Below are 12,500 nucleotides of genomic sequence, written 5' to 3'. Positions count from 1 at the left end.
CCTTCGAGATCGAGCAATTTGCTTAACCTCGTTGTAACATTTTCTATCTGGTCTTTGATCGGGTTTTTCACACCTAGTGCATTTGTTGCGATAAGTTCACTTACATGTACATGCATGGAGAAATGAAGCTGTGAACTAATTGTAAGTAATATTTAGCTCACTCTAAAAGATCGTTGCTTCCCCGAGCAAACTAAAATAGAGAAATAGAATAGAGAAAAAAAATCCCCCCAGTTGAGGTTTAAAAGACCTCCTTCTACTGCCAGAAGGTAAAAAAACTAACGATGGAAGGAGCATAAGTTGTAATTATCGCTTCGAACGCCATCTTTGTTTACATCACAGCACGCGGTTGGGAAACTGGATGCTACACATTTCAACAACCAATTAGACGATTCTCCTTTGTTGGCTGGTTATCGATAAATAATCGATATTTTAGCAGTTGCCTTTGGAAAGCAGCACTTGCGTTGAAACTGAAAGTGCCAGGCATTTGTCAACAGCGATTGATTTTCCCGCTCTACCCATACGATTTGTGCAACCACTGGTGATTAGCAATTTGCATCTTCGATTTTTTGGCCAAGGGTAACGATTAAACTTATCACTACCGATTTGAATTTTTAGCGCTATCGATTTGTGTGTTGCAATTACGATTGGACATCAACAACAACGATTAAGAATTGACGCTAACGATTAATATTCACTGACTGTAATGATTTGAGTCTGTCGCTAACGATTTTTGGCACAATTGGCTCTCCACAAGTGTGTACTCGATCAGCTTTTCATGTTTCACATTTTATTTTAAGTCTTTAATAGACACTGCAATGAGCCTTGCAGGTATAGAGGACACTTAAAAGTAAATGTCTGGCAGGGTTGGGGCTTTCTTTGGATCATGTCGTATGTGAAATTCAGGATTCACATTTTGGTGAAGAATACCTCAGATCTGCGAAAAGGTTCAGTAACATTTAATGAACATGCAGAATGGCATGAAAGTAATGTAATACTACTGTTAAAGCTCCACTAACACTGAATAGTGATCGTATTGTAGAGGTCCACTTAATTGTATATTAACGCTTTCCCATTTTAAGTGCCCCCAATAGACCATCTCGAGGTTCTGGGGAATAAATATAAGGATTTGTATCAGTTTATTCCCCAGAGCCTCGAGATAATGCCTTTTGTTTTGGACTGAATTTTAATATATATCGAAAGTGGTCTATTGGCGAGTAAGATCGTCTGGCCTCAAGTGTGCCTCACTTTAAAACAATATCTCGAGAGTTAATGGACAAATTCGAAGTTCTCCAATCTAGCGTATTCTGTCTTGAAAGATTTAGTCAGTCAGATGACCAAATCTTGTTTTACACTGGTTTTCCCAATAATAGAACTTTCTTGGCAAATTTCGAATTTCTGGATCCCAGAACTACTGGGGAGAACATGAGATACTGGCAGCCAGTGGCTGTCAAGTGATCATTCTGTTTCTGCACAACATATATCAACCACCAGGGGTCACAGCAAAACGAGGAAAACCAAGATCTCTTAAACCAATTGAAAAGTTCTTCCTTGTAATGTGTTGTTGAGACAAGGATTTATGGAGACACATTTAGCTCATTTGTTTAATGTGTCTCAATCAACGGTGAGCAGAATTTGTATAACTTGGATTAATTTTATGTACGTCCGGTTTGGTTTGATAAATATATGGCCATCAAGAGATGTAACTGCTAAGACAATGCCTGAAGATTTTAAGGTTGCATATCCCAGCCAAGTCATACTTGATTGCACAGAGGTGCGATGTGAAATGCCCATCAGGCCGGCGCTTATCTCGGGTTTCTGCAGCATGAAGCGACTAGGAGTATTTCTACTCCCCCCTGGATGGGATGCCAGTCCATCGCTGGGTTACCCCCAGCATTAAATTCGCCGGTACCCATTTATACACCTGGGTGGAGTGAGGCACCGTGAGAGTAAAGTGTCTTGCCCAGGAACACAACACAATGTCCCTGGCCAGGACCCGAGCCCAGACCACTCGATCCGTAGTCAAGCACACTAACCGTGAGGCCACCACGCCTTCCACTGAAATGCCCAGTAGCTTGCTTTTAAATAGTGATCTCTTCAGCTCGTACAAAATCACCAATTTAAAAGGACTACTGGGCATTTCATCTACAGGTGCCATTACATACGTCAGTCAATTGTCCACCGGGAGCATTTCTGACAGGGAAATTGTGGAACGATGTGGTATTCTTGACTTGCCATTTGACAGTGGAAATTCAGTAATGGCAAACAAATGTTTTACCATCAGTGACGCATTACCGTTGGGTGTCTCTTAATATTCCACAATTTCTTGGAAGCCCAAAGAAAATGTCACCTGAGGAAGTAGTAAAAACCCAGGAAGTTGACGGACTTAGAATACACGTGCAACGTGCTATAGATAAGTTCTACGGAATTGTTAATCAAATGTGGGCCATTTGTGCTTTCCTTTGTAATCTTCAAGACCCAATCATATCAGAGTAGTGATAAAGAAGAACAATATTATTGTGAAAATCGGTCCTGGTAATATTACAATCGAAATTGAGCTTATTTTTATTTCTTAATAAGGAAAACAGTTAAAAGAGGCCTTTTTCGAGCATCGGGCTGTCACGTGGAGGTTGCGGGTTCGAACCCCGGCGGGATCAACACTCAGGATCTTAAAATAACTGAGGAGAAAGTGCTGCCTTTGTAATTTCATCCGCAAATGGTTAGACTTTCAAGTCTTCTATTTTCCATGTTCATAAGTTCCCTGTGGGACGTTAAAGAACCCACGCACTATTCGAAAAGAGTAGGGGATAAAGTCCCCGGTGTTGTGGCTGTCCTGTTCTCTCCAGCAGAAGTGGCCGGCTTGGCGGTGGTGTCTCTAAAAAAGGCAGGTGGTGTATGAGGCCTCCTAAGCAGAAGCAGTCACAAGTCAAAATGGGACTTTGCCGAGTGCTGGAACATGTAGATGTAGATGTAGATGTATCTAAGCAGTTCTCAATTTCAAGTGGAGTAACAAATTACAGTGGAAGGGCATGATGAAGCAAATTCTGCTGTAGCATACCCAATGAAGCGTGCAAGGAAATATGAGTTCAGTTTCTGTATTAGCTCCAACCAGTAATCTTTATCGAATCTTATCCTCTCAATGGACATTCCTTTTTTGGTGTACCCGTGCAACCCATTTGTCCTTGTATTTGGGCATAATAGGGATTCCCTCTTTTAAGATTGCACATGTTGCCAATTCCTTTCACAAAAGAACTGGGGATCAAGATATGCTTCAAGAGGGATAACGTGAAACTTTGTTTCAGTGCACTTGACTTCCAGTAATCCAAATGGGTCTTCACAATTGGGTTCTACGACCTTTCCATCAGGGGAACATCCAAGCACTGGACAATTTGCTTACGCAACAAATCCACTTTTGGAAACATACACAGGTGTCTTTTTACTGTGCATATAATTGACATACAAGGAAGGGTTACGTTTTTGCAAACGTTGGCCGTGTAGCACTTAACTATTGGAGAGTTGTGAAGTGCTTGTTTTCTACCTGTATGAACCATGAGCATAAGGCCCCGCACAAGGACAGAGAAAAACTCTGACCTGGGTGGGAATTGAGAATCCATGACATTTGGGTTAGATCACCGCTGCTCTACCAATTGAGCTACAAGGTCAGACAGCAGCAGGTCGTGGGAATTTAGGATGTCAATGTCACGGCAATAAATATGTACAAGTAACGTTTTTGCAAACATATTGCCATAATAATAAAGTATTCTCGTTTGTCTCACAATGTGGTCACTTGTGATGTAGATTGCGACGTTTCGACTGCATACTGCTAGTCTTCATCAGGCGATGAGGTCAACTGGTTACGCATTACCTTTCAAGCAGGATGCTCCGCTGTGATTGGTTGGTTTTCAGCAGCTGTGATTGGTGCATTTCAATCCTCGCTGTTTCGGTGTGTTGTTCCTTCAGCTGTCCGCTGTCGTACGGTTCTCCTGTTGTTGATTCTTGATCATGGGCATCCATGCTTCGGGGATTTCTATTCCACTATCCCTGTTGATGTTGTCGGGGTGAAGTCTTATGCGAATCGCCTCTTTGACCCTGTGTGTGTAACAATGAGGATCACGATCAATAACCTTTACTTTGTTCCAAAGCGGGTGGTTTCCGGTGTTGTTACCCTTTACGACCTGCTCCCGTCTGACCTTGTAGTTCGTGGGTTTAATGACCACCCAGGCCAGAGTTTTTCTGTCCTTGTGTGGGCCCATTTCCATTAGTAGGGGTAATGCTCACATGGTTCATGGGTAGAAGACTAGCACTTCACGTTACCTTCTAATAGTTAGGTAAGTCTGATATAATTGAGATTGTTTTCAATGGCCACTGGCTCATACTTAATGCCATGAGAAGTATGTTGTGATTGAAATATCTTGGGGTGCATAATGTCCTTTGCAAATTTTTCATAGTTTCTCTGTCTTTGAGAGATGAGGTGGAACAGTAAAACGCAGTAAAACGAAACTTCCGTTCATTTTTCTGAATTTGTTTGGATCAACTATGTTCTTGTCTCTCCGGGATTGAATAAAGTTGTCGGTGCTGTTGGATTTGGAAGGAAAACTACAGGATTATTCAGTAAAATGAACCCTATAATTATATTCTAATCGCACCGCTTTATTTTTTACTCCTTTACACCTGTCGCCGCGGCAGTTCAGCCAAAATTTCAGGGCATCGTTATTAAGTTCTGATCGCTTTCGTCCACCAAATGAAGAAGCCGGAATGTCATCTTCCGTCAAGCAAAGACCCATGAAGCCACAAACTTGCATATACTTACTACAACGACCTCAAAGCAAGGAAAAGATTTCAATCCGAGTGAAAACGTTTAAGTTCGCGTGGATATTTACAGAACTCGCCTCACTTGCCTCGTTGTCATGTACTCGGTCCAGACTATGGCCGCGCTTCCGCCATTTATGAATATGTTGTGTGTTATGGTCAATTGACACCTGTCAAAACAAGTCATCCGCTGACCAGTATCATGTTCGCATATTGCGGGTGCGTTTCGATCTCACTGAGGTCAGCTGTTCTTTTAAGTTGACCGTTGACCAGGTGCTCGTTTTCTATTGGATCGCAGGCTGAAGCCTAGTTAACTGCTAAACATATTTCGCGTGCTTTCTGTGGCCTGACGCGGCTACACGGTCATACTACGTCAACTAAAGCTGTTAATAACATAGGCGGCCCAAGCTCACATTACGCGTGAGATGTGGCTGTGAAAAGCATCACGTCAGCAACAACACTGTTCAAGGCAATTTTTCTTCTTTTTTGAGCAAGTTTCACGACAATTGCAAAGGAGCAAAGACGCCAAAGGTTTTCAATGAATGAACGAAATAAAGTGAGTTAACTCACCTTGTTTATTTTGTTTTGTGTTTTCGAGCCGTTTTAAAGCTGTTTTGGGACGTTGTTGTTTGAGAGGCTGTCGTAATCTTCCCAAGACGAAGTCAAGGCTGGACACAGCGATTCACGGAGAAATGTACTCAAAAGCCTTTTTCTCACTGAAAAGCGAGTTCCCTGTGCAGTTTTTTCTTCCAACGAAAAGAGCATAGTCTGTTTTCTTTCCCGTCTGATCAGCTTGCTAAAAGCATTATCCTTTCATCCTGAATGAGAAAGATTTCCTTTGCATTTCCAGACCGGACAGTTGTCTGCCGATGTTTGTGCTCATCTTTTCGACTATGGGACTGAAATTAGGGATCTTTCCCGCCTGCAAGCGCTGCTTACCCGTTCCTTACACAGTCGAATCCTGTTCGTGAAAATATACGTGGACTGTGTCGTGGACTGTGTCGTGGACTGAGGGGAAAGTGCTGTATTTCAAAGAGCACTTGCACATGGGCAAGATCCTTAATTTCAGTCCCGTAGTCGAAAAGCTGAGCACAAGCATTGGTGGACAACTGTGCAGTCTGAAAATGTGAACTGAGGGAATCTTTCTCAATCGAGCCAAAAGGATAATACTTTCAGCAAGCTGATCAGACAGGGAGCAACACAAACTATGCTCTTTTCGTTGGAAGGAAGCAAACTCGCTTTTCAGCGAAAAATAGGCTTTCGAGTACATTTCCCCGTGAATCGCTTTGCCCAGTCTTGACTTCGTCTTAGGAAGATTTAAGGAGGTTCGAAATAGTTTCCCCTTTTTTTCAAACCAACAAACATCGCGTGCACGCGAATGAGCGAGAGACGCATGCATAAATGCCGATCTTTTAACCCCTTCATTTTTCCTGATTTTGCAACTTTACTCGCTTATATCTCTGTTTCCGGACGGTGAATTTTTTTTCATTTTTTGCACGTTAGCTTAGATTAATTTAAAACGTTTTTCTCTCAAATTTTACAAAATGCTGTAAGTGAAAAAAGAAATTAGCGACACATTTCAAAAAAACTTATTTTTGTGAAAAACTTACCTACAGATTTTGGTGAATTTTAAATATATTAGAGATTCTTTCAAACAATATCTGATAACGCTGAATAGGAAGATTTCACCGTCCCGTTTTTTCAAAAAAGACAATATATCTTGATTTTAAGGCTCAAAGAAATGCCATATACCTTTGCCAATGAAAATGTGATGTGCGAAATCTATGATGGGTGCTTAAAACCCTGGTCAAATTTTGTCTTGATATGATTACCCTAACTGTATCTAAAAACAAAGTATGTTTATTTGTTTGAAAAAAGGAGAAACTGTTTCGAGCCTCCTTAATACGACAGCCTCTCGAACAACAACGTCCCAACACAGTTTTAAAAAGGCTCGAAAAGACAAAACAAAATGAACAAGGTGAGTTAACGTACTTTATTTGGTTCATTCATTGAAAACATTCGGCTTCTTTGATCCTTTGTGAAACTAACTCAAAAAACAAAGGAAAATGTTGTCTAGAACAGTGTTGTTGCTAACGTGACGTTTTGACAGTCACGTCTCGCGCATAACGCGAGCTTGGGCCGCCTATGTTAACAGCCAGCGCTTTTCGTGTTCAAGTGGACAACGCTTTGGAAAAAAAATTTTTCTGCATTTTTCGCCGATGTCAATCCAGGTTTGACATACATAGCTGTGGTCAGGACAACACTGGGGCTACGCAGTTCTTCAAGTCAAGCATGGGAGGGATATTAACTTAAAGCTGAGTGCATATGTTTAGTTTGTTTAGAGCTGCTTTTTGCATATCTTTAGAAGATTTTAAATTTTGATAAGGTTGCATGATGCCTGGACAACCTATGACAGAAGAACAGAAATGAAAGAAGAGAGAAAGAGAGCGACAAAACAGTATAACAGTAATAGCTCAAACTTCGTGAAAGAAGTTACTCCACAAATTCTTTTCTTGGACATTTTTACGGTTGACTTGCCACAACTCGACCTTACGAGAATCCCAGGAGAAAATGTTTTGGGAACCAAAGCGTGATTTTTCGGACACGAAGCGGATGAGCGAGCGATGAGACGAAGGGCTTTTCGAAAGTCTATTTTTACGGATGGGTCATTTCACGTGGATTCGTACTTTAAACGTGGTTTGATCGTTTTTGCCTTTGTTCAGGAATGAAACTCGAACTTTTATTCTCAAAAATAACAATCATCTGTGCTCTTTTTGGACATAACGAAATATTTGATTTTGTTTGTTTTTCTCTAAAAATGCAAGCGAACAAGTGTTTTCTACTCCGTTTGCCTACACTGTAACTTTTTTTTTCGATGCGCCTCGACAATGACAAAAACATTTTACCCTTATGTTATAAACACGTAATCGCAATGAGTTTTCGTAAAATTGAGAAATATCACTAGCTTGTGTTCTCAGAAGTTTATTTCAAGCACGTACAGGTAATTTGTTGGTTTGGTTTTTGAAGTTGGTCCTTTGTTGGTTGCCGTATTTGGCCAATTCTTGTTCCAAGCAAAGCTGGCATGTTTCACTGAAATACATCAAAATGTGAATGATCTCGTGGAATAAAGTAAAACAATAAAACTCTTTTTTGACCTTGAACTGACCAAATTTCCTAACGCCGATCTGTCACGTCACGAGAGATAGTATAGAAATAGTATGTCTGTGAGTTCTAATTTTAGCGTGATTCCTATTGCTGGCTTTTGCGGCTTTTGACAGTCGACTCTGAAATGGCTTTTCCCTTTTCCGTTCATCTGCCGAGGATTTGCTTGTTTTCTTTTAAAACACATGCGATACTATATAGTTGGGCAATGAATTTCTCTGAAGAAGAAAGTGAAGAAAATGATTTAATTAAGCAGTAACCAGAAACACCAAAGCGCGGACAATTCGAAAACTTGTTATTTTCTTTAACCCTACAGCCAGTAAGGGAAAAAACAACCCGGTAGCTGCGCTTTTAGGCTTGCCTAATAAAAAAAGCAACAACTGCAACAAGAATTTTCACCTTTCAAAGTTGCCACAGGCCAACTTGCGGCCTTTTTCGTTGTTGTTGACGTACTTACTTACTTAGGCCTTGAGCCCCTGGAGGGGCATAGGCCATCCACAACAGCCCGCCAGCGTCCTCGGTCCTGGGCGATTCGCTCCAACTCTCTCCAGGAGCAGCCGGTCTGCTTGGCATCGGCCTCCAGGTCTCTTCTCCAGGTGTTCTTTGGTCGGCCTCTCTTTCTCTTTCCCTGAGGGTTCCAGGTCAGGGCCTGGGCCGTGTGGCCTCAGGGTGTTGCCTATCCATCGGCATCTTCTTCTTCTGATCTCTTCTTCTACTGGCACTTGGTTGGTTCTTTCCCAGAGATCTGAGTTGCTGATGGTATTTGGCCAGTGGATCTTCAGTATTCTTCGTAGGCACGTGTTGATGAAAGTCTGAACTCTTTTGATGGTAGTCTTGGTTGTTTGCCATGTTTCTGCTCCATACAGTAGGACTGACTTAATGTTGGAATTGAACAGGCGGATGTTGGTGCGAGATGTGATAAGGTTGGATCGCCAGATGTTCTTCAGGGCTAGGAACGATGCTCTTGCCTTTCCTGTGCGGGTCTTAACATCTGCATCTGTTCCTCCTTGTTGGTTGATCACGCTCCCAAGATATGTGAAGGTCTCGACCTCTTCCAGGTTGTTGTCTCCCAACTTCACTGCCTCTCTGCTGGAGGCATTGATTTTCAGAATCTTGGTCTTGTTGGGGTGGATGTGGAGGCCGACTTGAGAGGCGTGGGAGGTTAGGCTTGTAGTCTTGTTCTGCATCTGTTGCTGATTGTGGGAGAGCAGAGCGAGGTCGTCGGCGAAATCAAGGTCGTCCAACTGAGTCCAGAGGGTCCACTGGATGCCGTTTCTCTGTCCATCCGTCATCTGCCTCATCACCCAGTCGATAGCGAGGAGGAACAGGAATGGCGACAGAAGGCATCCCTGACGAACGCCAGTCCTTGCATCGAAACGACGCGTCAACTGTCCTCCATGTACGACCTGACAAGCCATTCCCTCGTACGACTCCTTGATGATTCTCGTCAGCTTTGCTGGGATCCCGTAGTGTCGGAGGAGTTGCCACAGGGTGTCACGGTGTAGACTGTCAAAAGCCGTGATGAAGTCCACGAAGTTGATGTACAACGAGGAATTCCACTCCAGGGACTGCTCGACTATGATGCGTAGCGTGGCGATCTGGTCGGTACAGGATCTGTCCCGCCTGAAGCCCGCCTAAAGCCCGCCTGGTGGTCGCAGACTCTGACATCCACTGCATCCCTCATCCTCTCCAACAGAATCCGGTTGAACACCTTCCCCGGCACTGACAGGAGTGTGATGCCTCTGTAGTTTTCACAGCTGCTGAGGTCTCCTTTCTTGGGCAGCTTGTTGATGTGTCCGTCTTTCCAATCTGTTGGTATTTCTTCCTGTTCCCAGATCTTCTCAAAGAGTGGTAGTAGCATGTCGGCTGCTGTCCCTCTGTCCGTCTTGAGGGCTTCTGCTGGAATTCCATCTGGGCCAGCTGCCTTGCCGTTCTTCATCTTCTTGACGGCGTGGATGATCTCTTCTCTTGTTGGGTGATAGCAGTGTATTTCAATGTCAATCTCTGCTTCCACTATGTCTGGAGGGTTCTTGGGAGCTGGTCTGTTGAGGAGTTGCTCAAAGTGTTCTGCCCATCTTTCTAGTTTCTGTTCCGAGTCTGTGATGGTCTGTCCTAGCTTGTCTTTGACCAGTCGTTCTGGTCTGCTGTACTTGCCTGCCAGCTTCTTGGTTGTTATGTACAGGTCTTTCATGTTGCCGTGGTAGGCTGCTTCTTCTGCTTCTTGTGCCAGGCTGTCTATATAATCTCTCTTGTCCTTCTTTACACTTCTCTTCACTTCCTTGTGGGCTTCTGTGTTGTCTGCTTGGGTTGCCGCTTTGCTGGCTATTGTACGGCTCTCGTTGACTGCTTCTTTCTTTAGTCTTTTTGCTTGAATCTTCTGAAGGGTGTCTACTGAGATCCAGTCCTTGTGCTGGTTCTTCTTCGGCCCGAGCGCTTCCTGGCATGTTTCTGTGAGTGCGTCTTTCATTCCTTTCCAAAGGTCGTGGGCATCGATGTCTTTGTTGGTAAGCTCCTGCAGTACCTGGAATCTTTTCCTCAGGGTCACGGTGAAGGCTTCCTGAATCGTCTGGTCTTTCAGTAAGTAGATGTTGTACTTCGCCCTGCCTGCCTGTCCGTTCTCTTCAGTCTCAACTAGAGTCTCGCAGTCAGGAGATGGTGGTCTGATGCTGCGTCTGCACCCCTTCTCACTCGTACGTCTTTAAGAGAACGTCTGAACTTCTTGGTGATACAGAAGTGATCGATCTGGTTTTCTGTGACATGGTCAGGCGATACCCAGGTGGCCTTGTGTATCCTCTTGTGGGCGAAGATGCTGCCTCCGATGACAAGGTTGTTCAGTCCACAGAGGTCAGCGAATCTCTCTCCATTTTCGTTCATTTCTCCAAGGGCATGTCCCATCACTTCCTCGTAGCCTCTGTTGTCTGATCCCACCTTCGCATTGAAATTCCCCATTAGGATGTTGATGTCTTTGTCCTTCAACTTGTCCAGAATTGCCTGTAGTCGGTTGTAGAACTGGTCTTTGTCTTCATCGTCATAGTAGTGGTGGGTGCGTAGCATTGGATCACGTTCATCTTGACGTTTTTCTTCATGGTCGTGAAGGATGGTTATCCTTGAACCATGCGCTTCCCATCCTGTCAAAGCTTTCTGAGCTGTTCTTGAAAGCATGATCCCTACACCTTCTGTGTGCGCTGCGTTGTCTTCTTCGTGTCCTGAGTACAACAAGAGTCCGCCGCTAGCCAGCCTTGTCTGTCTGGCCTGCAGCCACCTCGTCTCACTCACTCCTAGCAGGGCGATGTTATATTGGGGCATCTCTGCTGACGCTTGTGCTGCCTTCCCTGCTTCATACATGGTCTTGACATTCCATGTAGCGATGGTGGTGGTCGTCCTGGTCGATAGAAGGATTGTCGGCACTGAAGCGTCCTTTCGGCTTTGGCCCCAGCACGCCATACCTCCTGCAGGAGCAGGACCTTCCTCTCCCAGAACTGGAGTTTCTTGGGCTGTTGTGAATGCCTCTGTAGCAAAAAGTTTTTTTCCAGGGTGAGAGTGCTGACCCCACACCCAACCTTCCTGGAAGGAGCCTAAGCTAACGAGTTTCATCTACCTGGTCATGTAATTCCAGAACCCCTAGTGGGTTGGTGAAGTGCTCTTAGTGTGGCCTCTACCTGTCGACCTGTCCAGCATGGGTGACCCTACCAGGAGACGAATCTCCGGCTGGCATAGCTCTTGGGGTCACTGAGACACGCAAGCTTCCCAACCAACGACAAGGTTGCACTTCCTCCGGGAAGCGTTGTTGAGGCACTTTCAAATACATTTTTGTGCATTTTTTTGTGTTGAACGTGCCTGTTGTGCTTCGTTTTTGTTGGCCCCAGCGAAGTTGGCTTCCCTGCTTGCTGAAAAGTCAATGCCGGGAGAAAGGTCCTCCCTGGGTTGTTCCATTTACTCTTTTGACTGTCAACTGCAACGGAGCTCACAGAACTCGACGGACACTTTGGATCTAAAATGAAGTTGTACACGTCGTGTTATATACACAAAGCCGTATATATATATATATATGGGTTATTGACCAAGCGTGAGGTCAAGATGGCTGGGTATTGGCCAAGTTCTTTTTTTGCGTGTTTATGGACCGAGACAAAGTCGACCCCTCAGCCAACCTCCCCGGGCACCCTCCTCCTAGATCCACCCCTGCAACGCGTCCTTCCATAAGAAGCAGGGAAGGCGTCTAAGAAATAATTTAACATGTTGACTTTGTTTGTTGGCTTGGTTGGAATCGCAAAGTTTTTTATGTAAGCACAGGCATACGTGTAACTCTGAAACTGTTGAATTTTTAAGAAGGTTCTAAGATGCCTTTTAGCTAATTACTAGGAAAAAGCATTCCTTTTTATAACCAGTATTAAATCTCCAATATTTGCTTCGCCAGACTTGTTTTGTTTTTGAGCTACTGTAGCAAAAAAAAATTTTTTGGTTTGCATTTTACTGTATCTTTTATACAGTATAATAATAATAATAATAATGATAATGATAATGATAATAATAGT

At 43.7% G+C, this 12,500-nt stretch overlaps 1 protein-coding gene across 1 annotated transcript in view; it reads left to right on the top strand.

The window, feature by feature from the left end:
- LOC137978701 (ceramide phosphoethanolamine synthase-like) overlaps positions 1-12,500 on the top strand; it is a 68,506-nt gene that overhangs the window by 46,973 nt on the left and 9,033 nt on the right. The window lies entirely within an intron of this gene.

This window comes from Montipora foliosa, chromosome 12 (genome assembly GCF_036669935.1).
Source record: "Montipora foliosa isolate CH-2021 chromosome 12, ASM3666993v2, whole genome shotgun sequence".
Lineage (NCBI taxonomy): Eukaryota > Metazoa > Cnidaria > Anthozoa > Scleractinia > Acroporidae > Montipora > Montipora foliosa.
The sequence above is the reverse complement of the archived record's forward strand: the minus strand, read 5'-3'. Positions and strand labels throughout refer to the sequence as shown.